Source organism: Dasypus novemcinctus, chromosome 4, assembly GCF_030445035.2.
Source record: "Dasypus novemcinctus isolate mDasNov1 chromosome 4, mDasNov1.1.hap2, whole genome shotgun sequence".
NCBI classification, from domain to species: domain Eukaryota; kingdom Metazoa; phylum Chordata; class Mammalia; order Cingulata; family Dasypodidae; genus Dasypus; species Dasypus novemcinctus.
In genome coordinates this window covers 162,094,079-162,121,862 of record NC_080676.1, presented here as the reverse complement: position 1 = coordinate 162,121,862, position 27,784 = coordinate 162,094,079, and the positions used below count along the sequence as shown (strand labels likewise).

Here is a 27,784-nt window from a genome sequence, read left to right as displayed (position 1 = left end):
CCCCAAAAAGGCATGCTTGGGCCCCAGGCCCTGGTCCTGTGTATGAGCCCGTTTGTAATAGGATCTTTGAAGATGTTATTAGTTAAGATGTGCCCAACCTGAACATGTGTGGGCCTTGATCTGATAGGGCTGAAGTCCTTAAAAGCAAAGGGAATTTTGCAAGGAGGGAGAAGCCATGGGGAGCAGCCAGAAGCTGGAACCCAGAAGGAAGGGAGAAGATGCCCCCTTGTGCAGAAGCCAAGGAACCCCACAGATGGCTGGCCTGCCTGAAGAGACCTACCCCAGGAGCACGCAAGCCCATTTTATGGTTTTGATTTTAGCAGTGAGAAACTAAAACAGGTATGGTTTTAATTTTCACTCCATTTCTGTCGTCATTGCAGTTTAGTGAAACCTTTAAACAGCTCCCTCTGCAGTTATATTTGCCGTCCTGAGGATGTAAAGGAAGCTGTTGACTGAGCACACTGTGTGCCTACATGCCTCCCCTGTGCGAGTCCATTTAACCGTCTCAGTAACCCTGTGATGTCACTTTTGTTATCTCAATTCCAAAGATGAGGAAGCAGAGGCATCTGGAAGAGAATGTCATGTGGCTGGAAAACGGTAGAGCCACGATGCAAACCTCGGCAGTCTAGTGTCCTTCTGGAGTGTTCTTAAGCACCCCTGCTTGATGTGAGAGGAATCATAATGTATGGATCTGTATTGAAAGTAGCCAAAGAGGTGGGCAGATGGGTGGAAAGATCTGCTCTTCAATGGTGAACAGAGGGTGGGCAGGAGGAAGAGGTGGTAGTGGAGGGGGAGGCTTCCCAAATTAAGCAGGTCAATCAATAATACAACTGGGCCCACTGAGACAGACTAATTTTTAATCAGGTGGCTGTATGATTATTGGCATTGTTCTTTGTATGTTATAATGCTAATAATAGTAACTACCCTTCATCCAACGCTTATTTGCCAGAAATAACACTAACAGCTTATGTAAATATAAGGTACTTCCTATTAGCTGCATTTTGGCAATGAGAAAATCGAGTTGGATTACTTAGCTGAAGTCCCCTGACTGTTAAGCCAAGCTTCATTTAGACAGAGCAGCTCATCAGATGGAACGGTCCAAGAAAACTTCCAAAAAATTGGTCGTTCCGTAACTTTCTGGTGAAGTAAACACACAAATGGGAAGGCCTGGCTCAGGGCCCATCTTGTCCTGGCTCTCCCCTCTCAGTAACTCCCAGTTTTGAGGGTCATCAGAAGAAGATGTATTAGTCAGCTGATGCAAAGTACCAGAAATTGGTTGGTTTTTATAAAGGGTATTTATTTGGGGTAGAAGCTTACAGTTACCAGGCCATAAAGGGTAAGTTATTTCCCTCACCAAAGCTGTTGCCACGTGCTGAAGCAAGATGGCTGCCCTTGTCTGCCAGGGTTCAGGCTTCCTGGGTTTTTCTCTCCTGGGGTTCATTTCTCTCTGGGCTTAACTCCTCTGTTTTCTCCACAAGGTTAGCTGTGGACTATGAGGCTCTATAGGCTTTGTCTCTCTCCACAAGGTCAGCTGTAGAATATCAGGCTCGCCTTGATTTTCTCCAGGCTGAGCTGCTCTGCTTCTCTGTGTACTTACTTCCTGGGCTTCAGTGCAAAACTCCAACATCAAAACTCCAACTAACTCCTCTCCTCTGCCGTATAATTTTATCTGTGAGCACCTACTGAAGTGACCCAGTCAAAGCCCTAATCATAATTGAATCACACTCAGGTAGAGACCAGTTTACAAACATAATCCAGTATCTATTTTTGGGATTCGTGAACCATACTGAACAGCTACAGAGGGTTTCAAGGTGGCGGTGACCCACGCTTGTGTGTGGTTAGTGCCTTCAAGCCGTGTAGTCAGTTGTTGGTCCTTGACATAGTAATTATAACTTCTCCAAAACTTGGGTTAAATGTTGATTTATTTCCTTACAAAACTACCTCTCCTTTTTTAGTGAGTGTGATCGTATAAATGTATACATGAACCAAAAAACAAAACAAAACAAAACACAAAACCGGCCTTGTACTTTATTACTAAGAGTCAGTATTCAAGAATCCATGCTTCTTTTTACCAACCTTTAGTAAAATAATCCTTTGGTAAAGATAAAGTAGAAGGAAAAATGTCTCTTATAGTCTTATAGTCCTGGCTCCCATAATCCTAGAATTTTCTTTACCATCTTTTTTCCATATATAAACATGCTTTTCTAATTGTAATTACAGTATAATCACTGTGTATACTGCTTAAGCATCTTGATTTTCTTTATTATTTCATACTCTTCTTATATGAAAATTTTGATTGAAAATATTCCACTAAACCAATGCTCCCCAATTAATTATTTCCTTCTTTCGGTTTATTAAAATTATTTCCAATTTTATCGAATTTTAAATAAGATGCAGTGAGTAACTTGGTGCATAAAACTTGGTGCTATTTGAAATTGTAAGGTCAGTATGCATTATAGAAGCAGAGAGGGTAGGGTGTGAAAGCCAACAGATCTGAGTTTGAAACATGATTTTGCCACGCTCCAGCCGCTTTGTGGCTTTCAGTGGTTGATATCTGTGAGCCTCATTTCTTATTTTTGAGTTGAACTAATTTCTACCCCATAGAATTGCATGATTTTGTTGTATTAAAGGATACAATAACTTTTAAAATTTCTTACCACAATGCCTGGGTTGTAGTTAGGCACTTTGCAAGTGATAAATATTATTACTGTAAACTAATTTCCCCAAAGCGGAAATTCTAGGTCAAGGGTTACTGACATTTTTCCAGGATATTGTAACCCACTACCAAATTACTTTCTAAAATTTCTGTAGAGTTTCATTTCAAATGAATGCTAGGGCGTGTTTAACAACTGTGGCTATTTGTGCAATTTCTTTAACTGCTGTAAATTCTATACATTCCAACATTACCTGTATTTCCTCTTCTGTGAGTTTTCTGCTCATATATCCTTTGTACTGCATTGGAATCAATAAACAGCGATTGAAATTCTAGTTTGTGTCAGTACTGCACATTAGTACTGCAGGGATGACTGGGTACAGTATTTGCCTCTTTGGAACTTTCCTTGTAGCAGGGGGAAGCAGGAGTGCATGAATCAATATAATTGAGCATGATGCACCCAATAATGGGCACCGGTACAAGCAAAGAGGAAAGCAGGATTAATTCCTTTGGCAATTTATCTCCAGATACCTTGGGGATATTTTAAATTGATTTGTGAGTAGTTGATCAGTTTAAATTTCAAACTAACGAGCATTCTCTCTGTGTCATCAGTGCAAATGACAATGGCGAGTCATGATCCCAGATTTTCTTCCTTCGTCTACTCTCTTCCAAAGCCCTTTGCATTTTCCGTCTACACAAATATGTGAGATACTCCTCATATTGTGGAACCCAAGGAGATGGATTTGACAAAGAGTTGGAGGGTAGGGACTGCTTACACGAAGCCAGTAGAAGAGCCACCCCCATAGTTGACATTTTCCTAGAATATTCATAAAGAAATAAGATATTCACTGAACCTGGAAAATCAGGTGTGAGCCAATTGTATTCAAACTCTGAAAAGAATGGTGAAACAGAGGCCTTAACTGAATTTCTAGAGAGGAGGTTGCCTGTTAGGTTATGGGCAGGCATCTCAAACAATTTTGTTTACATTCAAAGAGGCAGATCTGAGGCTGGAATATGTGCATTCCAGGGAAAGAAAACTTGAGTTTAAGGACCCGGGCCAGATCTTCCTATCCATGTGTTTGCTTCACCTGACATTTGAAACAGAGTTTTCAAGGCACTTTGTAAAGTAGCCCCTGAGTCTGCTCTCTTAATAATCTGTTAAAGCCAAGAGCATCACATTAGTGTTTCCTTGGCTCTGAGACCCTCAGTTTCATCTTCAGGCACTTACAGAATTATCTTGGGTGACTTAGGTTCCCAGCTGATCCTGACTCCATCACCCGCAAACCAGTGCCAGTGGAATCTTACCTACTCATTGCATATTGAGCTTTAGCATGTGAAGAATTAAGGCCAGTCATCTAGTTTAGTTCAGGGGTGACTGATGGGCTTTTGGTCAGCAGTGACACATCCTGGTCCCAGGTCCACACCTGAAACCAATTGAGAGACGGGACAGAAGCAGGAGGCAGGTGGATGGAGCTCCAGATGCCCTCTTTTTGTTTTGTTTTGTTTTATACTTTTAACTTTTATTGTTATTGTTAACTTTCAATTTTGGTACAATTTCAAACTTACAAAAAGTTACAAAAATCATTCAAGGAACTCCTCTAGACCTTTTATCCAGATTCATCATTTCATCATTTTTACCTCATGCCTCAAGCTCCACTGCTCCCTCTCAATCTTTCTCTCTTTCTCCTCTCTCTTTCCTATAACCATTGGAGAGCACGCTGGTAATCGTGCCTCTTTTACCATTAAATACTTCAGTGTGATTTTTCTAAGAACAAGGATGCTCTGTTATATGATCACATACATGTATCCAAATCAGTAAATTTAACATTGGTACCATTGATGTGGGCTATGGGTGGGAGGCTTTGTCTCTTCAGAGATAACCTTAACCTCAACTGTCTGTCCTGACTTGTAGGTGTGGAAAGGTAAGAGGCTGCAGTCCTGCTCTTGGTGACCATGGCAATGACTCCAGTCCCAGGAAGCAACTTAGTAATGCAAACTCTATAGACGTACCAGTCAGTCCAGGGAAACTCTGATGGTGGTGATGCCAAAACTTAAGGGAACTTGGACTTGGCCTCGAATGGGAAATATAATATAGCCTGTGCATAAATTCAAAATCATCTAATTCTATATCCAAGTGTGCCTAGTCTCTAGAAATCCAGTTAAGTGATATGGGTTTTGAATGTTCAAAAAGGATGTAAGACTGAATGTGTGTTCAAGGTTGCATCCTAATGGAATGTGGGCAAGATGCTAATTCAAGCTCACCTGAGTGGGCGATATGTTAATTCAAAACCTACCTGGTACTCAGGCAAAGACTTAACTAAGAAAGAAAGTAGTTTTCTTTCATAAAAGCACCATTTAACTCCTCACCCTGTATAAAAGGAACTTGAAAATCTTGTTCCAGTCTTGGGTTTGAAACAGAAAGCTCCCCAGTCCGGCCGGCAGTCAATAGACCATTTTTCCTTCTCAGAATCATTCCTGAGTCCTGGCCTTTCTATACGCAAATAATTGAACCTCTCTCAAATTCTACAACACCATGCTATTAACTATTTCAAATTCCATATTAGCATTTTGTCAGGTCCACACCTGTGTTCTTTATAGTTCATTATCCCTTATCTCCCCACTAGAGAATCCAATCCAGAATTCACATTAAATTGCTCCTAACATTTTTTTAAGGTTATTGATGTTGCAGAGAAGTGGGGTGTGCACGGTATTGAAGGCCAGGACACGAGAACTCTGAGAAGGAAGTTGGTTTATTTTGACCGGCTGGACTCGGGGGACTCTTGTCCTAATAATAACCGAGATTGAATAGCATTTTTTGGTCCCTTTAATACAGAGGTCTAAGATTAGGGAGACAAAGGGTGATGGTATGCAAACAGACTTTTGGTTAGTTTCTTCAGTGTTTGATCTGAGTATCACATAGGTTATTTCCTCCAGGTGAGTTGGACATTCCCCACATTCCAAGCCAGCTTGGATTTAGCAGATCTTCCACATTCCATCTGGATGCAACCTTGAACACACCTTCAGTCTTACATCCTTTCTGAACATTCAAAGACTGTAGGGCCTATATTACTTATTTGGACTTTTAGGGACTAGGTACACTTGGAAACAATTTTGAATTTATGCACAGGCTATATCATTGATATTAAAAAATAGATGCCGTGTTTATATGATGGAGTCTCTGGTAGTGACGGTGGCGTAGATGGGTGGCAGCCATGGACTTCTATTAGTGAACCCCAGAATCATTCAGAGCTGGATCGCCAAAGCCCCACACTACAGGAGTTCCTACTGAGAGACCTGCCTACAGGTGAGGTCTCTCTAGACAGACAGGTGCCAGCAAAAGGGTAAAGAAAAGAGGATGTGTCATTTTCTTCTCCCAAACTCTCTTCTCAGCTCAGTCAACCAGAGCAAGTGGGAGAGGAGGACTGAGAATCCACAGCTGTGTTACTCCAGTGATGGTTTCTCACCCTTGGCATGGTCAACCATGGGCTGAATCCTTGGTTGGTAGACTGTCCTGGGCATTGTAGGGTGTTTAGCACCGTCCCAGGTCTCTACTTATTAGATGGCATAGCTCCACCCATGTCTCTGGATTGCACAGTGTCTCTGGGGCCAGAAGGTCCCAGCCGAGAACCACTGCTCCACTGTCAGATCCCCCCCAGTGGAAGGAACGCTGGGGTGGGGAGTTAAAACTGCAAAAGATACTTCGAGTCACACCCTTGCAGTGTCAGGCAGAATCCATAGCCCTGCTCCGCACACCCATCACCGCCTGTTTATACCACCACCCTCCTAGTCCCCCCTCCCCCCTTCTTATAATTACTGTCACCTGTGGAAGTTTATGAGGCCCGCAGGACCTGGCAGTGGTAGGTGAGATTTTGTATACTCTCAAAACGCATGTTTTTCCTCAAAATCCACATTCCAGGGGGCATGGATTTATTTGTAAATAGGACCTTTTGAAGAAGTTAGTAATGATTAAGCTGAGGTCGACTGAATCAGGGAGGGTTCTGAACTATAATATATTACTGGAGGCCTTGGAAAGAGAAGACCCTGGAAGCCAGAAGTAGGGTACGACCCCACAAGAAGAAGGTGGAAGAGCAGATATGGGGGAGGGAGGGAGGGGACGAGGAAGGGAGGAGGGAGGAAGAAGTCACCATGTGACAGAGTCAGGGATGCGCAGATGCAAGCCAAGGGGCCCCGAGGAGTGTGGCAAGCCAGCACTGGAATGCTACAGACTTTGGGGACAAAGTATTGCCTTATCAACACCTTGACTTTGGAGTTCTAACTCTGAAACCGTGAGCCAATGAATGCTTGTTGTTTAAGCTAACTCAATGTGTCAAACAGTCCTGGAGAACGGAGACAGTAGCTTTGTGTGCCTTTCAGAGTGCTTGACAAAGTCCTGGGCCTAGCATGGGCCTCTTGCGTGTATTTGTGGAAAAGTGGTAGTTTTAGAGATCATTTTTCAGGAACTGGAAGAAAAAAAGAATATAAGAGAACACTTTTTTGTATTGATATTTAGCTCTCACTGTAAGCCCCCAAGTCACTTTCGGATTCATCTGACCTGCCAGAAGCGTGGGTCTTACCCTTGGCCCAAGGCAGAGACTCTTCCAGTGGTGTAAAGACGAGCTATCCTCACCGTGTGGTGATGGCGCCTCCTAATGGTATAAAGACTGGCCAACTTCCTATACGTGGGGATGGCTCCAGGCCCAGAACTAGCACAGAGTATCATTAAATACTGATTATACACATAAATTGCCTTCTTCACATTTTGATTCCCTCCCCAAAGTGCTTTTTTATGTCATCATTCTTATGCTTTCATCTTGGATTCAAACTATAAGCTTCCAGTTTTATGACACCTGTAGTTAATTAGGATGAGTTTAGGGCAAAATGTAAGTTATTTAGAAAGTATGTTCACTTTAAATTGCCTTAATAATTGCCCAACAGTTATTATTAATTACAGAACCCTTTCCACATCAGAGACGAAACCTCCAAAGATTAAACTGTAGAATCGATATTTCTATTACAAGCCAGAGATATGAATGTTCCTTAATTCTTTCATGCTTTCTCATAGACAAGTGTGAGAACCATACTATGAATTTTCGAATCAATTTTCAACCCCCACCCCTGTGGCTTTGCCAATACATCAATCCTTCTGAAACGTTCCAATAATAGCCTCAGGGCTGGGCAAGTCTAATTGTTAAACGATCTACTTTATATGGTGGCAAAGTCTGCCTGGCTTTCATTTTGGTTCTTCCTTCTTGAGTGTCCCAGAGCCATTCGTAACAATTAATCCTCTTGCTCATGGCAGAATCATCAGAACCCTGCCACCACAGCTGTCCCAAATTGTCTCCTGGGGTCCCTGAATCATCTTTTTTTTTCTCTCCATGGGCTGTTACTTATCAATGCCCTGCCTCAACTTCCTCATCTGTATAATGAAGATAAAGAAGTACCTGCACATGGGCTGATGGGATTACAGGAGGTAGTGAACCGTGTCAGCCAGGTACTCAAGGACTGCTGCTTCTTGTTAACATGGTTCTCATTATCATTGTTATTGTATTACCTCTGTTTAGGTAACTAATAAAATGTTAAATATACCATGATTAGTACAAGTCTAATTTCATGTTACTGAAGAATTTCCGTAAGGCTGACATTGATCCATTCCTGGATATTTCTTCAGAATATGTATATTTACTACGTGCATTGCTGTTTCCACGCATTCCTTATTAGAATTTTGATTTGTTGCCTCTTTCATTCTTCTCGTCTTCTAGCCTCTTATATTTCAAAGAAATGATTAAAAAATATTTAAATTATTTTTAATGCATATTATTGATCCAAATATGTAATCATGAAAATATTTCTTGTAATAGTGACTTGGGATCACATATTACCTTTTACTTGCTCAACATTTGTCTACTGGTAATACAATTGTTTTATAATAAAGTGTAACAGTATCCATGTTAGGCCATGGCAATCATTGTCTTGGGTTGCCTGCACTATATTGTTACTATGACACTGCAGCCACCCTAAAAAATGCAAATGAGCAAGCGTGCTGCTGGCTTAGACTCTGGAGTTGTGTGAGCCTGCATTCTAGCCCCTACACTATCCCTGCCTGCACTTGGTGTTGCTTTGTCAACCATCTCACCAGCATCTTAGACCAGAGGACCATAGCTGCATCCAGACTGTCTGGGCTTGTGGCCTTGGGCATTCTTTCATAGCTGTATGGGCATTTTTTCCTCCTTATAATACCCTCCCAGATGAGAACTATTTGTCTTTATAAATATGACTACTATCAAACGCTGGAAAATGCTGCCTCTTCATGCTCCCGTTTGGAAGTGAGTGATGCTAGGTTGGTTTGAGTTAAAATGTTCCAGGAATAACTTTCAGACATTACAGCTAAATTTTACTTTCAGAAGTCATCACGAAGGAGATATTTTAAATGTCATACAACTTTAAGTTTAAAAAATGTTCTGCAGAATTAATTTGGCAACAGCAGCCAGCCACCCCAACCCCAACTTTCTAGAAAAGATGTGCCTCCAGGCCATTTCTCCAAATGAAGTGTCAAGTGCAAATCAAGTCAAATTTCCAATGTGGGGTAATGGACTCCATTTTATCACCTTCTTCTGTGCCCCAGGGACCTTCTGGGCCCTGCAGTTAGGCAGTGTGTATTAGGTTTATTAGGAAAGAGAGCTGAGTGGCTTGGGCTTCTGCTAGGGGAAGCCCAAGCTTCATTTCAAAGGTTCTAGGGTTATTAAAGGTGCATTTAGTTGCTTTGAGAGAGTTCAAACTCGGATCTGCTGTGAATACTTAATAGCAAGAAGAATGTGATTCTTCTCTTTGTAGAGATGTTTTATGACTCAGGAAATCCATTCTAGTGTGATAGGCAAATAGTCAAAATTTAATGAATTCCAACTGAGATTTGGTTGCTCAAGGAAAAAAAAAGCGTTAGTGCAGCTGAAGATTCACATTAATGCCACAGCGTATTTTGAACATGTTACATTTTCACCAGGAATTCAGGCCTAGAGGATGTCTTTAGAGGAAAGCACGCTGAAAACTGTTTTCTGGTTTGGTTGTTTCAACCCTTAATCACAGTTTTAATTTTGGGAAAAAGTACATAAAGGTAGATAATTAGGATTCTCCAGAACAACAAAAAAATGAAGAGGAAATAACTACTAAGACCAAGGCATTTCAGTGGCAGAGTTTTTTTAAATTTTGATTTGATTTTTATGATGTTTTAATTAAGGATATTGCTACTGAATCTTGATCTGTCTAAATCTAAGAGATTGAAAGGATTAAAGAGACCCAGTATCTACAACTTTGAAATGAACCCCAAGGATAATGCGGTATGAGTAGCTAAGCACAAGTTTTTGTGAAAGTCGTATATCATTATTTGACAGCCCTGTTTAGTTTGGGGATTTTGACCTTTAAGGATTTGGATGCAGAATTGATATATATTTTATGTAAAGCATTCAGCATAACTCTGAAATATAATTCATATTTAACAAATGTTAGCTGTTTAATTATACTAAAACAAAAGCAATAACAACAGAGATTTAAACTATATTTAAAGTTTAGCAATGCATTTAGTGATATTTTTTTTTGGTAGAAAGTGGGCTAGCAAACTTTCAGCAATTTTAGTTTTCCACCAGTCAAGTAGGAATTAAAGTACTGTTGTTTATAGATGCTGTAACTGTAGTACTGCCCTGACCATATTAATGTGCGATCTTGGATAACTAACTTCCTTCTGTGCCAGAAGCCTCTGTTTTCCCTCCTAGTACAATGCATAATAATGAACAGTTGGATGATTAAATGAGACAATGGTGAAAGTGCTTGAGAAGGGATAAAATGTTCTGTAAATGTATAGGTGGTGTTATAAATTATATTATGGTGGCATAGCAATTTTTAAAATGTCATATTTCATTGAGATCTATCTATTTCTATTTAAAATTGAATTTAGTGTTATAGTCATTCATTTAAGAAGTATATATTTTCTGGTGCATGCTAGAAATTATTCTAGGCATTGGGGATACCTCAGACGAGAAAACCAACCAAAATATCTAAACTTTAGGAGTTAAAATGTTAGGGGGCAGGAGGACAGTGAAACCAAATATAACAGAGAAGTAGATTTTATGGTATGCTGGAAGGTGTCAGTGCCACGGAGGCTGAGGGGATGCGTGCTCATGGCAGTGGAGGGGCTTGCAATTTAATATACAGTCGGAGCGGGCTTCACTGAGAAAAAGATGTTTCAGCAAAGACTTGGAAAGGTGAGGAAGTGAACCAGGCTGGTTCTGTGGGAAGAGCATCTCAGGTAGTAGGAGAGACATGTACAAAGACCCCAAGCTGGGAGCCAGTGTGGGGATCTGGAGTGAAAAGAAGGCTGCATGCGAAGAGTGGCAGGAGATGACCTGAGAGGAGGAACGATGAGAACAGATCACAGAGGAAGAGATGGGCAGTCCTGGAAGGTCCTCAGGAGGCAGAGATGCCCTGACATATGTTAACTGGGTCACTCTGGCTGATGGGTTATATGTGGATGGGGCCACGGGTAGAAGCAGGGAGAACCCGTTGGGCACCACTGCAGAAATCCAGGGATTCTGAGTATATTTTGAAGGTGGACTTCCTGATGCATTAGATGTAAGGTGGAAAAAGGGATATCAAGAAGTACCCTAAAGGTTTGCAAGAATGGATGGCCACTTTCTTTACAATTTTATGGATAGAGCATTTTTATGGATACTTTGTATAGTTCTGATTTATCTCTTTCTGAAATATTGATAAGTGTGAATAGAATCATGTTGAAGAGGAGGAAAGCAAGCTGATTTTTTCAATGTGATGTTTTAAAGATGATGAATCCCAGAACATAGATGTAATTAAGAGGACCAGGCAACAAGGACTACAATTTATCAGGGTTCCAATCAATGGAATTTTAAAGACTTGATTGTTTGAGATTCCAAATGAGCCTCTGTAGGTGGGACTCTTGCACCCTAATTCTATCACTGAGGGCCTGCAGGGTGTCCTTTTGCGCCTCGCTGACTGATACAAGGTGGGAACCGGACTTGCTCTGCTCAGCACGTGCAGAAGGCATCGCCCTGCTGAAGGCTGGGCTAGGGCTGCATCTGTGCATATTCAGAAATACAACACCTGCAAACTTGATTTCTGTGTGCACTTTTTCCTTTTTAAATTGTTTCTTCTAATATTTAGCTCCATATTTCTAAATTGTCTGTTCACATTAAAATGCTTAATTTTTCAGCACTAGATATCTACTTAATTTTATGGATGATGAATGTCCCCCCTCCTTATCTTCTATTCTTTCTGTATAATGATGTTACCATTTTGGGTTAAATCAATATTACGGTTTAAATTATTATAACTATGTAAATATTAGCTTCAGCTGAGCCACATGGTATATTGTGAATACTTTTCCTTTCTATTACAGCTTTGTGTTTTCCTTAGGATTAATAATCATCTACTTCTTTGTATACTTAGTTTCACTATATGTGTTACTAATTCATCCCCTAAAACCTCTGATGGGACTTAATACATTCAGACACATCAGGGCTTTTGAATGCTGATTTTTCTGGGAGACACCTCGTGGGAACCTTATGTTCTGCTCCCGTATGGACTGGTTTCTGCTACAGCATTGTTATTCTAGGCTCTTCCACAGTCACTCTGGAAATGATCTTGGTTTCTCTCCCATGTAAGAGTTTCTGTTTCCTATAGATCTTGCTCAGTTTGCTGCCTTTTTTTCCAAATGGAACTTATCCTCCAGTGACATTTTTTGTATTTTAATTTATTTTAAATTAATTTAATTTAGCTTTAGATTACGTAATGATACATCAAAAATATAGGCGATTCCCATATATCTCATCCCCTCTCCTTCCCCCACTTTTCTCACTAACAACATCTTTCATTAGTGTGGTACATTTGTTGCAATTGATGGACACATACTGAAGCATTGCTACTAACCACGGTCTATACTGTACATTATAGTTTACACTTTGCACTGTATAATTTTATAGGTTTTGGCAAAATGTATAATGGCCTGTGTAGCAGTTTGACATAATTGATGAGTTCCAAATAGAAATATTGGATTATGCTTGTAATCTGATTTGTACCTGGGCATGACTGAGTTATGATTAGGGCATTGCGTCCCCACCCCTTGGTGGGTGGGGAGTCACAGATAAAAGGCATGGCAAAGAACAGAGTTGGGATTTTCTGATGTTAGAGTTTGATGCCGAAGACCTGGGAAATCAGCATCCAGAGGAAAGAGAAGCCAGCCCCAGGAAGGAAGGAACCTTGAAACCAGAGTAAAGCAAGCCCCAGGAGCATAGGAACCCAGGAAGCCTGAACCCTGGCAGATGTCAGCAGCCGTCTTGCTCCAAATAGATGTTGGTGAAAGAAGTAACTTATGCTTTATGCCCTGGTATCTGTAAGCTCCTGCCCCAAATAAATACCCTTCATAAAAATCAACCAATTTCTGGTATTTTGGAACAGCACCCCTTTGGCTGAGTAATACAGCCTGTATCAATTGTTGCAATGTCATGCAGGACAATACCAATGTCCCAATAATGCCCCATGTTACACCTATTTTTGAGTAAGGGTACAGTGGAGGTAAAAGCTTTGAGGCAAAATTATTTTGGAGGTTAGATTCTATAACTCCTTAGGGCAGGAAAAATGAAAACCTGAGTGTCCATGAGTGTGATGAAGTGCTAGCCAAAGAAAATGATGTGGAATGTCCTCTTGGTCAATGTGGCTAATCAAGAAGAATGTGTGTTCTTTTATCCTTCTGCTTCATCTCATTTCATTTCATTTTAATACTCAAGTTGAAGGTTTAATTACTGAACTTGGATTTCACATTTTTATGTTGAGGTACTCTTGCATTCTCTGGTAATAATTCCTTTTATTCTTTGATCATAAGATAGGTGATTCAATTGACTTCAGTTAATTTCATCCGACCCTTCTCTTTGATAGTCTCATTTTATTGTTGCTTTGCTGCTTTGTTACTATTTCATATTGCTGTGTTTCTGAACATTGCTTTTAGCAATTCTCGAAAGTGTTGCCTTTTAATTCTGCAGGAAACGACTGTCAACATTATTATGAGATGAATCCTGTTTCCATTTTTTCATCTAATTTTCTTAATTTATAATTCTTTGCATGAATCCTGCACTTATCCCTCTTTTGTCATTTTTTCCCATTTGTATTCCCAAATTTTATGCTTCCAAATACTTAGGAGGAATTTCCATCCTTTCAGTTTATTTATGATTTATTACTTGTGAACATAATTCTCAGAGTATCTTCTGCTCCTTCAAAATTGCTAGCCACTTTCACCCCTTTTGAAACCATTGAGGTGAAAATGTAAATGCTGCAAAGTGGCAAAATACATATTATTTATTACAGCATCTATATACTTCTCTGAAAATGTACAATCAACCCCCTGCAGTGCTAATGAGAGTGACTGTCATCCAAACAAAGAGAAAGACTTTATTGCTAAAATAAATTCCCTATACACCATAGAAATAATTCTCTAGAAGTGTATTGCAAACATTATTTTGACATTTTCTGGGTAAAATATTAGCATTTTTTCTTATTTTTTTTCTCCAGAGCTTTGTAAAATGCATACCAAAATTTCTTTCTTGCAAAATATCGGATAAAAATGACTATTCTTTCACAAAATAGCTTAAAAAAACCTCAGAAATGTTTTCCTCCTATAATATCTCAGAAATTCTTTATCTAGGTCACTTATCCTTGTTGTCCCTATCTATACATATAAATCTAGGTGAAAGTAGACATAAAATCTAGATTAAATATCATTCCTTAAAAGGAATTTCTTCAGTTACATATAGTATGGAAAGCACAATATTTTTCTTTTAAAGCTATCTTTCATTTATTGAATAAAAATTTGGGGGCTTCTATTATGTACTTCTCAGTACACTAGGCACTGTGAGTAAGATTGCATCATCTAATACCTACGGCCCCTCTTCTATATTATAGACTAGTGGGGGAACAACTATAGTACAAGCTATGAAGCCAAGAAGTAGGACATGGGATCTGTGAGTTAGAATACCAGGAATGAATTCCTGAGAAACTGATGTTTAAGCTGGAACTCAAAATATGAGTAGGAGATAATTGGGCAAAGGATGGTGAAGTATTCCAGACAAAGATTCCAGCATCTGTGTATTTCCTGAGTTGGGATGGAGCTTGGGGACCCCAGAGACTGAGTAGACCAATGTGGTTGGAGTCCAATAAACCGTGTGTAGGAGGTAAGATTGGATATTTTTTTGTGGACAATTTATTAATATCAAACATGGAAGAAGGTTAAAATCTCAACAAAAAATATTGTTATGTTACCCTAATGGCAGTTTAGCTTAATACTAAAAAACAGAGACCCAGCCCTTGGGTCTCCATCTTTTGGATTTGTCCATTTCTCCTTTTAGTTCTAGCAGATTTGTTACATGTACTTCCAAACTCTCTTATTATGTGTATAGATACTTAGGACTTCTTGATGAATCAACCACTTTATCACTAGGAAATAACCTATCCCTGGCAATATTTCTTACTCTGAACTCACTTTGATATTTATACAGTCATTCTAACTTTCTTCTGAGTAGCGTTAGCATGGTAAAATTTTTCCGTCCTTTTGCTTTTAATCTGTTTCTTTGCATATATATAAATATATATATAAAATACAGTTAGGTCTTGATTTTTCATTCAATTTGACAATTTCTGCCTTTTAATTGGAGTATATAAGCCATTTACATATAATGTGATAAGTTAAGTTTGAAACTACCATCTTGATAATCACTTCCCTATTTGTCCTGTTTCCTCTCTTCCCCTCCCCTCCCTTCTCGTTCCCTCCCCTCCCCTTTCTCTTCCTTTCCCTTCCTTTTCCTTCCCTTTCCTTCTCTCCTTTTAGTTTAATGGAGCATTATTGTTGACTTGCTAAGTTTTGTTGGTTTTTCTGATTGATTGCCTTAAGGTTTATGAGCTTTTTATACTAACACAAATGACAGTAGACTAATAATAGACACCTTAATATATAGTTGGAGGACTTTATAACAGTAGCCTTTCATTTTGCACCTCCCTGTTTTTATGCTAGTATTGTCATTTATTTTATCTATCTATCTATCTATGTATCTATCTCTCTATCTATCATATATCCCACAATGCTTCATTTTAAAAATATATTTTTTAGAGAAATTGTGAACTTAGAAAACAATCATGCACATGTGTGGAATTCTCATGCAGCACCCCTCCAACAACACACTACATTGTTGTGGAACATGTGTTACAAATTATGAAATTATATCATCAGACTATTACCACTAGCTGTGTTCCATATCATACATTTGGTATATTTTTTCCAGCCCCCCCATTAGTAACACAGTACATCTTTGGTATTGATGCAAGAATATTACAGTATTGCTGTTAACTATAATCCATAGGTTACATTAATGATATTTTTTCCCATGCTTCTCTACATTCTTACCACCAGGCAATAGTGATTTACATTTGTTCTAGTTCATAGAAGGACACTCTTGTATCTGTACTATTAACCACAATTCTCATCCATCTCTGGGTTCACTATGTTATTCAGTCCCTAGATTATTCTATAGCTTTCTTTCACTTGACATTTAAATCCCTACATTACCCTTTTCAGCCACAGTTCCATTTATAAATCAGCAGCATTAGTTCTATTCACTATAACTTGTTACCATCATTTTTATACCTGCACTTTTACAGTCAAGGTAATTAAAATTTATATATATGTATATATATTAAGCATCAGTACACCTTCTTAGCCCTCCTTTTATCTCCTAATAACCTACTCTAGGTTTTAACTCCATGCATTTATTCTTCATATTTAGTTCATATTAGTGGGACCGTGAAATATTTGTGCTTTTGTGTATGGCTTATTTCACTTAGCATAATATCTTCACATTTCATCTGTGTTATCATATATGCCCCAATTTCATTTCTTCTTACAGTAGCATAGTATTCCATTGTATGCATATACTGCTTTTTGTTTATCCATTCATCAGTTGATGGACAGTTTGTTTGCATCTTTTGGCAATTGCAAATAATGGCACTATGAACATCAGTGTGCAAATGCTATTCTTGTCACCACTTTCAGTTTTTCTGGATATATTTCTAGTAGAGAAATTGCTGGATCATATGGCAATTCTGTATTTAGCTTCCTGAGGAACCACCAAATTGTCTTCCATAAAAGCTGCACCATTTTACATTCCCACCAACAGTGAAGGAGTATTCCTATTTCTCCACATTCCAGCACTTATTGTTTTGTTTTGTTTTTAAATAGGCATTCTATGTAGTTTGAGATGACATCTCACTGTCATTTTGATTTGCATTTCACTAATAGCTAGTGATAGAGAAAATTTTTTCATGTGCTTTTTGGCCACTTGTATTTTCTTTTTCTTTTGCCCATTTTAAAATTTGGATTGCTTGTTCTTTTATTGTTAAGTTGTATGATCTCTTTATATAGAATGGAAATCAAACCCTTACTGGATATTTTATTTCCAAATATTTTCTCCCATTAAGTGGTCTGTCTTTTCACCTTCTTGATGAAGTCCCCTGAATCCCAAAAGTGTTTAAGTTTGAGGAGGTCCCATTTATCCCTGTTTTCTTCTGTTGCTCATGCTTTCAGTGTAAGGTTTAAGAATCTACCACCTACTACCAGGTCTTGAAGATGTTTCCTGCATTTTCTTCTAGGAGCTTTATTTTTCTAGCTTTCATAGTTAGGTCTTTAATTCATTTTGAGCTAATATATGTATAAGATGCCAGATAGGGGTTCTCTTTGTTTCTTTTGGATATGGCTATCCAGTTCTAGCACCATTTGTTGAATAGACTGTTCTACCCCTGCTGGGTGGGTTTGACAGGCTTGTCAAAGATCTCTTGCCTATTGATGTGAGGGTCTGTTTCTGAACCATTAATTCAGCTCCATTCATCAATGTGTCTATGTTTATGCCAGTACCATGCTATTTTTTGTTTTTTTTTAACTACTGTAGCTAGGTAATATGATTTAAAGTCTGGAAGCCATTTTAAGATGTTTCTGGCTCTTCAGGGCCCCTTACCCTTCCAAATAAATCTGATAATTGTGTTTTCCAATTCTTTAAAAAATGTTGGTGGAATTTTTTTTTAATTCAGGATTGAATCTTTATATCAATTTGGTAGAATTGACATCTTATATATATTTAGTTTTCCAATCCATGAGCACGGAATGTTTTTCCAATTATTTAGGTCTTTTTAAAAAAGTTCTTATAGCAATGCATTGTAGTTTCCTTTACGTTGTCATACTTTATTTCCTTGGTTAGGTTTATTCCTAAATATTTGATTATTTTAGTTGCTATTGTAAATGAAATTTTTTTTCTGACTTCCTCCTCAGATTGTGCATTACCAGTATATAGAAACACTACTAATTTTTACATGTTAATCTATATCATGCTGAACTGATTTATTAGCTCTGGTAGCTTTGTTGTAGGGTTTTTAGGACTTTCTAGATATAGGATCATATCATCTTCAAATAGTAAAAGTTTCAGTTCTTCCTTTCCAATTTGGAAGACTTATTTCTTTTTCTTGACTGATTGCTCTAGCTAAAACTTCTAGCACTGTATTGAACAACAGTGGTGATAGTGAGTATCCTTGTCTTGTTCCCAATCTCAATGGGAAAGCGTTCAATCTTTCACGGTTTGAGTACAATGTTAGCTGTGGATTTTTCATATGTGGCCTTTATCATGTTGGGAAAGTTTCCTTCAATTCCTATCTTTTGTAGTATTTTTATCAAGAATACTGCATTTTGTCAAATACCTTTTCTGTATCAATCAATAGGATCATGTGATTTTTCTTCTTTGATTTATTAATGTGGTGTATTATGCTGATTGGCTTTCTTATTGAACCATCTTGCATGCCTTGTGTAAAACCCTCTTGATCATGATGAATAATTCTTTTAATTGGCTGTTGGACTTGATTAGTAAGTATTTTGTTGAGGATTTTTGTGTCTGTATTCATTAGGGAAATGGGCCTGTGGTTTTTCTGTTTTCATAAAATCTTTACTGGGTTTGATAATTAGGGTGATATCGGCTTCATAGAAAGAGTTTGGTCGTGTTCCTTCTTGCCCAATTTTGTGGAAATGTCAGATTAAGATTGGTTTTATATCTTCTTTGAATGCTTGGTACAACTCACCAGTGAAAGCATCTGGTCCTGGGCTTTTCATTTTAGAAGTTGTTTGATGACTATTTCAATATCTTTATTAGTAATTGGTTTGTTGAGATCTTCAATTTCTTCTAGGGTTAGTGTAGGTTGTTCATACATTCCTGAGAGTTTTTCCATTCATCTGCATTGTCCAGTTTGTTGTAATATAGTTGTTCACATTATCCTTTATGATCTCAGTTATTTATGTGGGGTCAGTAGTAATGTCACCTTTTATCATTTTAGATTTTATTTATTTGCATCTTTTTGTTTGTTTGTCAGTCTAGCTAAGGGTTTGTCAATTTTTTTAATCTTCTTGAAGAACTGACATTTGATTGTTAATTCTCTCTGTTGTTTTTTGTTATAAATTTTATTTCTGCCCTGATCTTTGTTATTAAATTCCTTCTGTTTGCTTTGGGAATAGTTTTCTAATTCGTCCAGCTGTTTAATTAGGTCATAGATTTTAGCTCTTTCTTCTTTATTAATGTAAGTATTGAGGACTATAAATTTTTCTCTTTGCATTGCCTTTGCTGCATCTCATAGGTTCTTATAGTTGTATTCTCATTGCCGTTTGTCTAGAGGTATTTATTGATTTCTCTTGCAGTTTCTTTTTTGGGCATTGATTATTAGAGTGTGTTGTTTAATCTCCATCTATTTGTGAATTTTACCTTTTCCACCTATTGTCGACTTCCAAGTTTGTTCCATTATGATCAGAGAAAGTGCTTTGTATAATTTTGATCTTGTTGATTTTATTTAGCTCTGCTTTGTGACCCAAAAAACATATGGTCTGTCCAAGGAAAAGTTGCATGAGCATTTGAGAAGAATGCATATCCTGATATTTTGGGATGTGGTGTTCTGCATATGTCTATTAGGTTTAATCCATTTATCATATTATTCAAGCTCCCTGTTTCTTTATTGACCCTCTACCCAGATGTTCTGTCCAATGCTGAGAGTGGTGTATTGAAATCTCCAAACATGATTGTAGAAATATCTATTTCTCCCCTCAGTTTTGCCAGTGTTTGCCTCTGGTAATTTGAGGCATCCTCGTTAGGTGTACATACATTTATGATTGTCATTTCTTCCTGGTGAGTTGCCCCTTTTATTTACATATAATGTCCTTATAATGTCCTTCCTTGTCTCTAATAACAGTTTTGTTTTAAAGTCTCTTTCATCTGTTATAAGTATAAGAAGGTACTCCAGTGTTTTGGGCTTTTTTTTTTTTTTGTTACTGCATGCATGGAATAATGGAATATATCTTTTTCTGGCCTTTCACTTTCAATCTATTGGTATTCTTGGGTTTAAGTTCAGTCTCTTATAGACAGCTTATAGATGGCTCATATTTTCTTAGCCATTCCACCAATCTGTGTCTTTTAATTGGGGAGTTTAATTCTTGGCATTCAATGTTATTACTGTAAAGGCAGTTCTTACTTCACTGATTTTGACCTTTGCATTTTTTCTGTCATATTATATTTACACTACTATTGTTACACTTTTAGTTACTTTTTCCAAGCTTTTCCCTCCTGTGTTTTCTTTTCAAACTGTAGTACTCCCTTTAATATTTCTTGCAATGCCAGTCTCTTGGTTACAAATACAGTTTCTGTTTACCTGTGAATATTCTAAACTTACCCTCATTTTTGAGAGATAGTCTTGCCAAATATAAGATTCTTGGCTGGCAGTTTTTCTCTTGTAGTATCTTAAATTAATCATACCATTGCCTTCTTGCCTCCATGGTTTCTGATGAGAAATCAGTACTTAATCTTATTGGTTGTCCCTTGTATGTGATGCATTGCTTTTCTCTTGCTGCTCTTAGAATTCTGTCTTTGTCTTTGGTATTTGACATTCTGATTAATATGTGTCTCAGAGTAGGTCTATTCAGATTTATTTAGATGGGAATACATTGTGCTTCTTGGACACATATATCTATGTCCTTCAATAGGGTTGGGAAATTTTCTACCAGTATTTACTCGGTTATTCCTTTTGTCCCTTTTCCCTTCTTTTTTCCTTTTGAGACACGAATAGCATTTGTGTTTGTATGTGTCTTGCTATCATTTAGTTCCCTGAGACCTTGTTCAATTTTTTCCCATTGTTTTTTTCATCTCTTATTTTGTATGTTTGCTTTTGGAAGCTATGTCTTCAAACTCACCAAAACTTTCTTCTGCCTTCTCAAATCTGCTGTTATATGCCTCCAGTATATTTGTAATTTAATTTATTGTACCTTTCATTCCCATAGGATCTGTTTTTTTTCCTTTGTATGCCTTCAAATTCTTTGTGCTCACCAATGTCTTTTTTTCCCCTTCCCCTCCCCTTCTCCCACCCTGCTGTTTTTTTGTTTTTGTTTTTGCTGTGTCCATTAGCTGTGTGGCCTTCTGTATATATTTCTCTTTTTGCCTTCTCTTCTTGTCTTTTTCCTCTAGGATTCCCTGGGATTCAATCCTGGATACCTCTGATGTGGAGAGAAGTTCCCTGTCAGTTGTGTCACCTCAGTTCCTGGTCTCTGCTGCGCTTCACCCTGACTCACCCCTTCATCTCTCTTTTGTTGCATCATCATTGTCATCATCTTGCTGCATGACTCACTTGTGTGTGCACTGGTTAACTGTGTGGGCATTCACACAAGCACTCAGCTCGCCATGTGGGCACTCAGCTCGCCACACAGCCACTCACGTGGACACTCGGCTTGCTGCTTGGGCACTCACCTCACCATGCACGCACTCAGCTTCGTAAAGTTTTAGATGATGCTTCTAATATGAGGACAATTTGCATGATCACCTCACCCTGGGGAATAGGTAGAATGATTTAAAGATGTTAGAATTAAATGTGCAATTGCTATAAGAAACCACCATGTTTATGTGACCATGCTTGATATTATTTCATAGAAGCTTGACATGCTAACCAAGTCTTTATGATACCATCAATTTATCTACTTTCCATTTGTCTCGGCAAGATAACACTCCATTTCTAAGCATTTATTCAAATACAAAAACATTTTGGAGCTTCAGAATCTCAGGGTTATGCTTTCTAAATATACTTAAGTAAGATATATTTGTTTCTTTTTGAAAAACAAAAATTTACAGAAGCAATTCATTTTACCCATTCATATATTCCTCTAAGATCAACATGATTATTTTTAATCCAAATGTCATTTCCATTCAAAATTAATATATCCAGTTTGCAAATCCATTGGTCTGTTTTAGTTCTCATGTTTCTTGTCCTCTCTGAAGCAGCTGACACTGTTGGAAACCACTGGTTGACTCCTAAAATGCCATTCTCCTTTTCTTTCTAATGTATCACTCTCTTTAGGATTTGGGTTATATCTCTCATAATTTCCCTTCTATGGTTTTGATGGTTCTTTCTTTGCACATTTCTTTAAACTCTTCTTTTTAACTTTTTAATTAAAGTATATGATACATACACACACACGAAAAATATACACAAAGTGCACATATCCTAGTGTGTAGCTCAACAAATTTTCATTACTGAATACACTAGGGTACCCAGCAACCAGATCAAGAAAAAGATAGCCTGTCGCCTGGAATCCTCTTGTGACCCCTTTTAGGATCTTTCCTCTATAGATGATCATTACCTGACTCTTGACACCATAGATTAGTTTTTTCCTCTTTTTATACTTTATATAAATGTAATAATACAGTACATACTCTTGTTATGTCTCTTTGCCTTCCTTCAAAATGGTTGTGCAACTCAGTATTTCTGATAATTGGGGATCGTAAAAAATTATTTTTATATAGTGTTTCATTGTGTAAATATATCAGAATATATTTAATCCATTTTATTATTAACCAGTCTTTGGGTAGTTTTCAGTTTTTGATTCCTACAAATAGTGATGCTATTAATATTCTAGTATGTAGTTTTTGATGAACATATACAGTAATTTCATTTGGGTGTATACTTTGGAATGGAATTGTTGAATCATAGGTTATGTATAGGGTCAGCTTTAGCAGATGCTGACGTTTTCCATAGTGATTTCATCCATTTATGTTCTCAGCAGTAGTGTATGAAAGTCCTGTTGTTCCACATTCTTGAGACACTCAATATATTCTGTCTTCTCTAATCTAGTCATTCTTTTAATGTGTAATGTTATATCCTGTGCCTTTAATATTCTTTTTCCTGATGAATGATGGTAACAAGTATTTTTTCCTTTTTTTTTTTTTTGCCATTTATTCATTTTTGTGAAATGACTATCCAAGTCTTTTGCTCTTTTTTTATTGGATTGTCTTTTTCTTATTATGTAATTTGGGTATAAGACCTTTGTCAGATATCCTCTGCCCATCTTTTAAATGTTTCCTACTCCTCAGGATCTATCTCTGGTCCCTGTGTCTCTTCCTGTTCTTTGTACTTTCTTTGGGTTGGTTCATCCATTTCCTTGGCTTCACCTTCCTTGACTGTGAACTCTCTCTCTGTAGTACTGGACCTCTCTATCCAACCTGCTATTGGGTTGTCCAAGAGTAGTGTCCACCTAACTTTAGTAAAACTGACATTGTCATTTCTTCTGCTTTCTATGTCCTCTATCTTTGTTAATGGTGAAACTATGCAACCTGCCATATATGCTACCAAGTTGTGATCATATGGACTCAGTCTTCTTAACTCCCATTACCTCATACCCCTGCACACAAATTCTGGTGGGACTGAATCAGATGTATTCATATAATTAGAGACTTTTTTTCTCCCTTCAAAGCACCAATACCCAAGGGCCCAAGGCAGACCTAGAATACCACAACGTCAGCCTAATCAGAGTTCTTGCCTCTAGTTTTCTTTCCTCACCTACCCAGTGTTTACTTTCTAAATTGCTAATGTGATAAACTTTTCTGGGTCTAAACTTCTGACTCCCTGTTTTTCAATAGCTTTATTGAAATATGATTCTCATACCTTACAATTAGCCAATTATAGTGTACAATTAATTGGTTTTTAGTATATTCACAGAAATATGCAACCATCACTGCAGTCAATTTTAGATTATTTTTATCACCTCAGAAAGAAGCTTTGTACTCTTTAGAAATCTCCTGTTTATCTCCCCATTCCTCTCCCCAGTAGTAAGCAACCTATAATCAATGTTCTGTCTTTATAGATTTCCCTATTCTGGATATTTCATATAAAAATGGGAAACAGAACCATATAATATGTGGTCTTTTCAGACAACTACTTTCTTTCAATTAGCATAGTGTTTTCAAGGTCCATCCATTTGTTTTAGCCTGGATCCATATTTCTTTCCTTTTTATGACTAAATAATATTACATTATATGTATATAGCACTATGTTCATCTGATCATTCATTAATGAACATTTGACTGTTTATTTTTTTGCTATTATGAATAATGCTGCTATGAATATTTGTGTTCAAGTGTTTTATGCACATGTATTTTCATTTCTTATGGGTATATACCTATGAGCAGGACTCCTTACTACCTGCAGGTTTATGACATGCTTTTTAGCTTGACATTTGATACTACTTACCGTCTTTATAATTAACAGCTTCTGATCTGTAAGCTTCTATATGCTTACAAGCCTTGATCTATGTTTCCAGACCTTAGCACAGTGCTAGGTACTCGGTAGGTGATAAATATTTATGCAATAAGTGAATGTGAAGAACCTCAAGCTCCTTCTTCAAATTGTAGCAATTTTGGTGCTGTAGTGAAGTTTCTGTTGTCCAGTGTTTTTTCACTTCTCTCCTATGACAATTCAGTGTCCTTACATTTTCTATACACTCTGCTTAGTTTTTCCTTCCTCCATTGAAAAGCCTATCCATCTTCCCCACGTTGGGTTAGTTTCCCTATCACTTATATGCTGTAGCATTTTGTGCTTAAGTCCATCACAACACTCAGCAAATAGAATTATAATCATTCTCTTTATGTGACTACAGCATCCTTTAGACCAAAGTTCTTGAGAGCAGGACACGACTTAAGGAAATTTGCATTACTGGTGCCTTGCACTGTCCTGGCACACAGTAGGTGCTCAATTAGTATGCTGCATGGATGGATAATATTGTCACTGCATACCCTAAAGTTCTCCCCACATCTCCTCTTTTCTGCTTTTGCCATATTTAAATTTTAAGGAGAGCAATATTGACTTATTTTTCTTCTCAGTGTTACATTCTTCTTTATGCTTGTCACTGGAGCCTTGGTTAACCATCTGTTATAACAATATAAAATATGGAGAAGTCTGTAACTGAAGGAGAATCCTCCGAAGCCCCTTACTTTAGCTCCCTCAGCGTTCGTACCTTTGAATTTTATACCCTGAATTCTACAGTAAGATTTTGCCAAATGTTTTGTTTAGCTTTATGTTATTAAACTGAAGTTATTTTCAAGGAACTTTTGCATACACACATAATTCACATTAAGATTTCCTGTGCTCCTACTGGAGGGAGCAAGAGTTACTATATTTAAAGTGCATGAGGCACCCCATAAAATGAAGTACTATTATATTGGCAGATGAATGGTCCCTTAGACAGAAGAAACAAAAGCTGTTGAAATATCATTTGAGTTTTCTTCTGCCTGTGGCCATATGATGTGTATCTTAGAGAATGAGTTTCAATTATTTTATTGAAGTCAGTGGTATAAAGTAGAAAGACTAATGTGAAATTACTTTAAGAAAAGGTATAAGTGACAGGCAGCTCCCATAGGTTGCTTATTTCTTTTAACAACTAGGATTAAAATTTTAGTTTTCAATTTTCTGCTGGTCATTTAAATGTCAAAATTGTTTCTTGGAATGTGCTTTATAATAAGAAATTATACATTTAGATTAATAACATTTCTTAGATACATTCATCTTTTAAAGACCTGCTGTTCTTACCAAGGCTAATTTTAGGACAAAAGAATCAATTCAACTACCATAAAATTTTATTTAGTTTAGAATTAACCAGATGGACAGAAGAGTAACGTGTGGGAAAAAAAAATATGGGTGGAATTAATTAGCCTTGAAGATTCATTTACCTTCCTAACAATATGGTTAAGGTAATGTCAGATGCTTAGAAAACTCAAACGTAAAATCACAACGTTGCTATCAACATTTTTGAATGAGTTGAAAACTGAAATGCTTGACATTTAAGTATGCTTCTGATCCAAGCTGATTTCTTAGTTGTCAGTAATTGACCTATTCTGCTTGAGGAAGCATCACTGAAGGATTTAGCTATGGTTGGGGAAAAAATTTGAAAATGGCAGCACCTCGATGTCCACCGCTGCCTCTCTTCTCTTTGAGTAAGATGCATGACTTTAAAGACGTAGATTTTCTCCACTAGCCTTAGTTTGCAGGCCTAGTGTGTCTTCTGATGCATGGCATCCACTCTGCTTCCCAGTTCAGCAGTGGTCAGAACTGAGCTCACTGGGCAAACCCCTGGTCACTCCAGCAGAGAGACCAAGGAAATGCAGATGGATGTTTCAACTGAGATCTAGTGCTCAACATTGTAGCTTCCCACAGGTTCAGCTTTATAGAATATAGGAGCCAGAAGCCCAAACTAATTTAGTGATGTGGAAAAGCTATCACCTAAGTGCGTAGCTGTAGAAAGTGAAACATCTGACTTGTGAGTGTTGTGGAATGAGAGAGTGAAAAGGAATGGAAAGACCATGCCAGCATCTAGATATTACTCAAATGCCTTCCTTGCCTCCTGCTCCTATTGTTCCTTTATCAGGACAACCTGAAATGGATACTTAGTGTTTAAACCACTGGTCACATAACTGTTTAACTACTTGACCAAAAGTAGGGCTAAAATGTGTGAGCACATTCCAGCATATCAGTCATTCACCCCCATGTGCCCCTCCTAACATTTATAACAGTTCTTCATAGTAGAGTTCTCTGTCTGGGAGGGGCTAAGCCAGGAAGCGTGTCACACTCAGCCACAGCAATGTCGTTCTAAGATATTACTGGAACTAGGTACCGATTAAATCTGTGCAATGCAATCTAAGCCACATCAGTGTAAAGGGGGAGGGCAGACCCACCCATGTTAGCTTTCTTGGTTTTCTGAACTGAAATCTATATTCCCTTTCGTCACACCAGGGCAAATTCCCCAATACATCTATTACATCTGTGAACCAAACATATCTCAATACCTTGTGGGATTCTTTGTCATTGATCGCTGCATTTACCTGGTATGCTTACCCCATTTCTGGTCAGTCACACTGTTAACTCTTCCATTCTGTATGGCACAAGTGGAAACTGGAAAATACTGCCCTCCCCATTCCAACAGTCAGAATGATTCTTGGACATCAATCTGATTGTTGACATTGTTGGATACAGGTCCACTGCCAATACCCTGACCTTTTAGGTACAAGTCGTTTGCCAGTACCCTGAAGATTTTGACCTTTGAGTGTGTGAACTTCCACATTGCCACTGAGACCATTAGTGAACAAGGGACAACTTAAAAGTCAAAGCAGAAACTGCCTTGGGCTGGTAGAATTGTAATGGGTAGTACTTGTGTCAAGTTTTCTTTATTGTATTACATGTGTACAGTAAAGTCATTGTTGATTTCTTACTCTGTTTTCAGACAATGGATTGTACTTTTGAAAATGCTTAATATATGACCACTTCCAATGTTTTTAAAAACTTACGGCTGAATCCATTGATAAAGAGCTCTCAAACTACCTACTAATCTTAGCAGCTTGACCTATCAACCACTTCTAGTTATTCATTCATTTAACTTCTCATTATTGGGCACACCCCAGATGTTAGGGTGTATGCCACAGGTCCTGGGAAAATAGGATGAGCAAATCAGCACCTTGTCTTCATGGGGGTTTCCATTCTAGTGGGGAAGACAAGGAATCAGTGAGTAACAAATGCATGCTATAATGTCTGGTAGTGCTTGGTCCCATGGAGGTAGAGCAGGGAGGGTATGGGCTGAAGAGTCATCAATGAAAAGTTGATATCCAGGATAATTTAATGTGGGTACAAAATACGAAATTAGGACGCACTCCCATTTTCCAGCATCAGACTCTCATCATCGTC

At 37.9% G+C, this 27,784-nt stretch overlaps 1 protein-coding gene across 2 annotated transcripts in view; it reads left to right on the top strand.

Annotated features, from left to right (window-relative positions):
* The window catches only part of DSCAM (DS cell adhesion molecule), a 791,503-nt gene that overhangs the window by 104,320 nt on the left and 659,399 nt on the right, over positions 1-27,784 (top strand). The gene's annotated exons all lie outside the window — the stretch shown is intronic.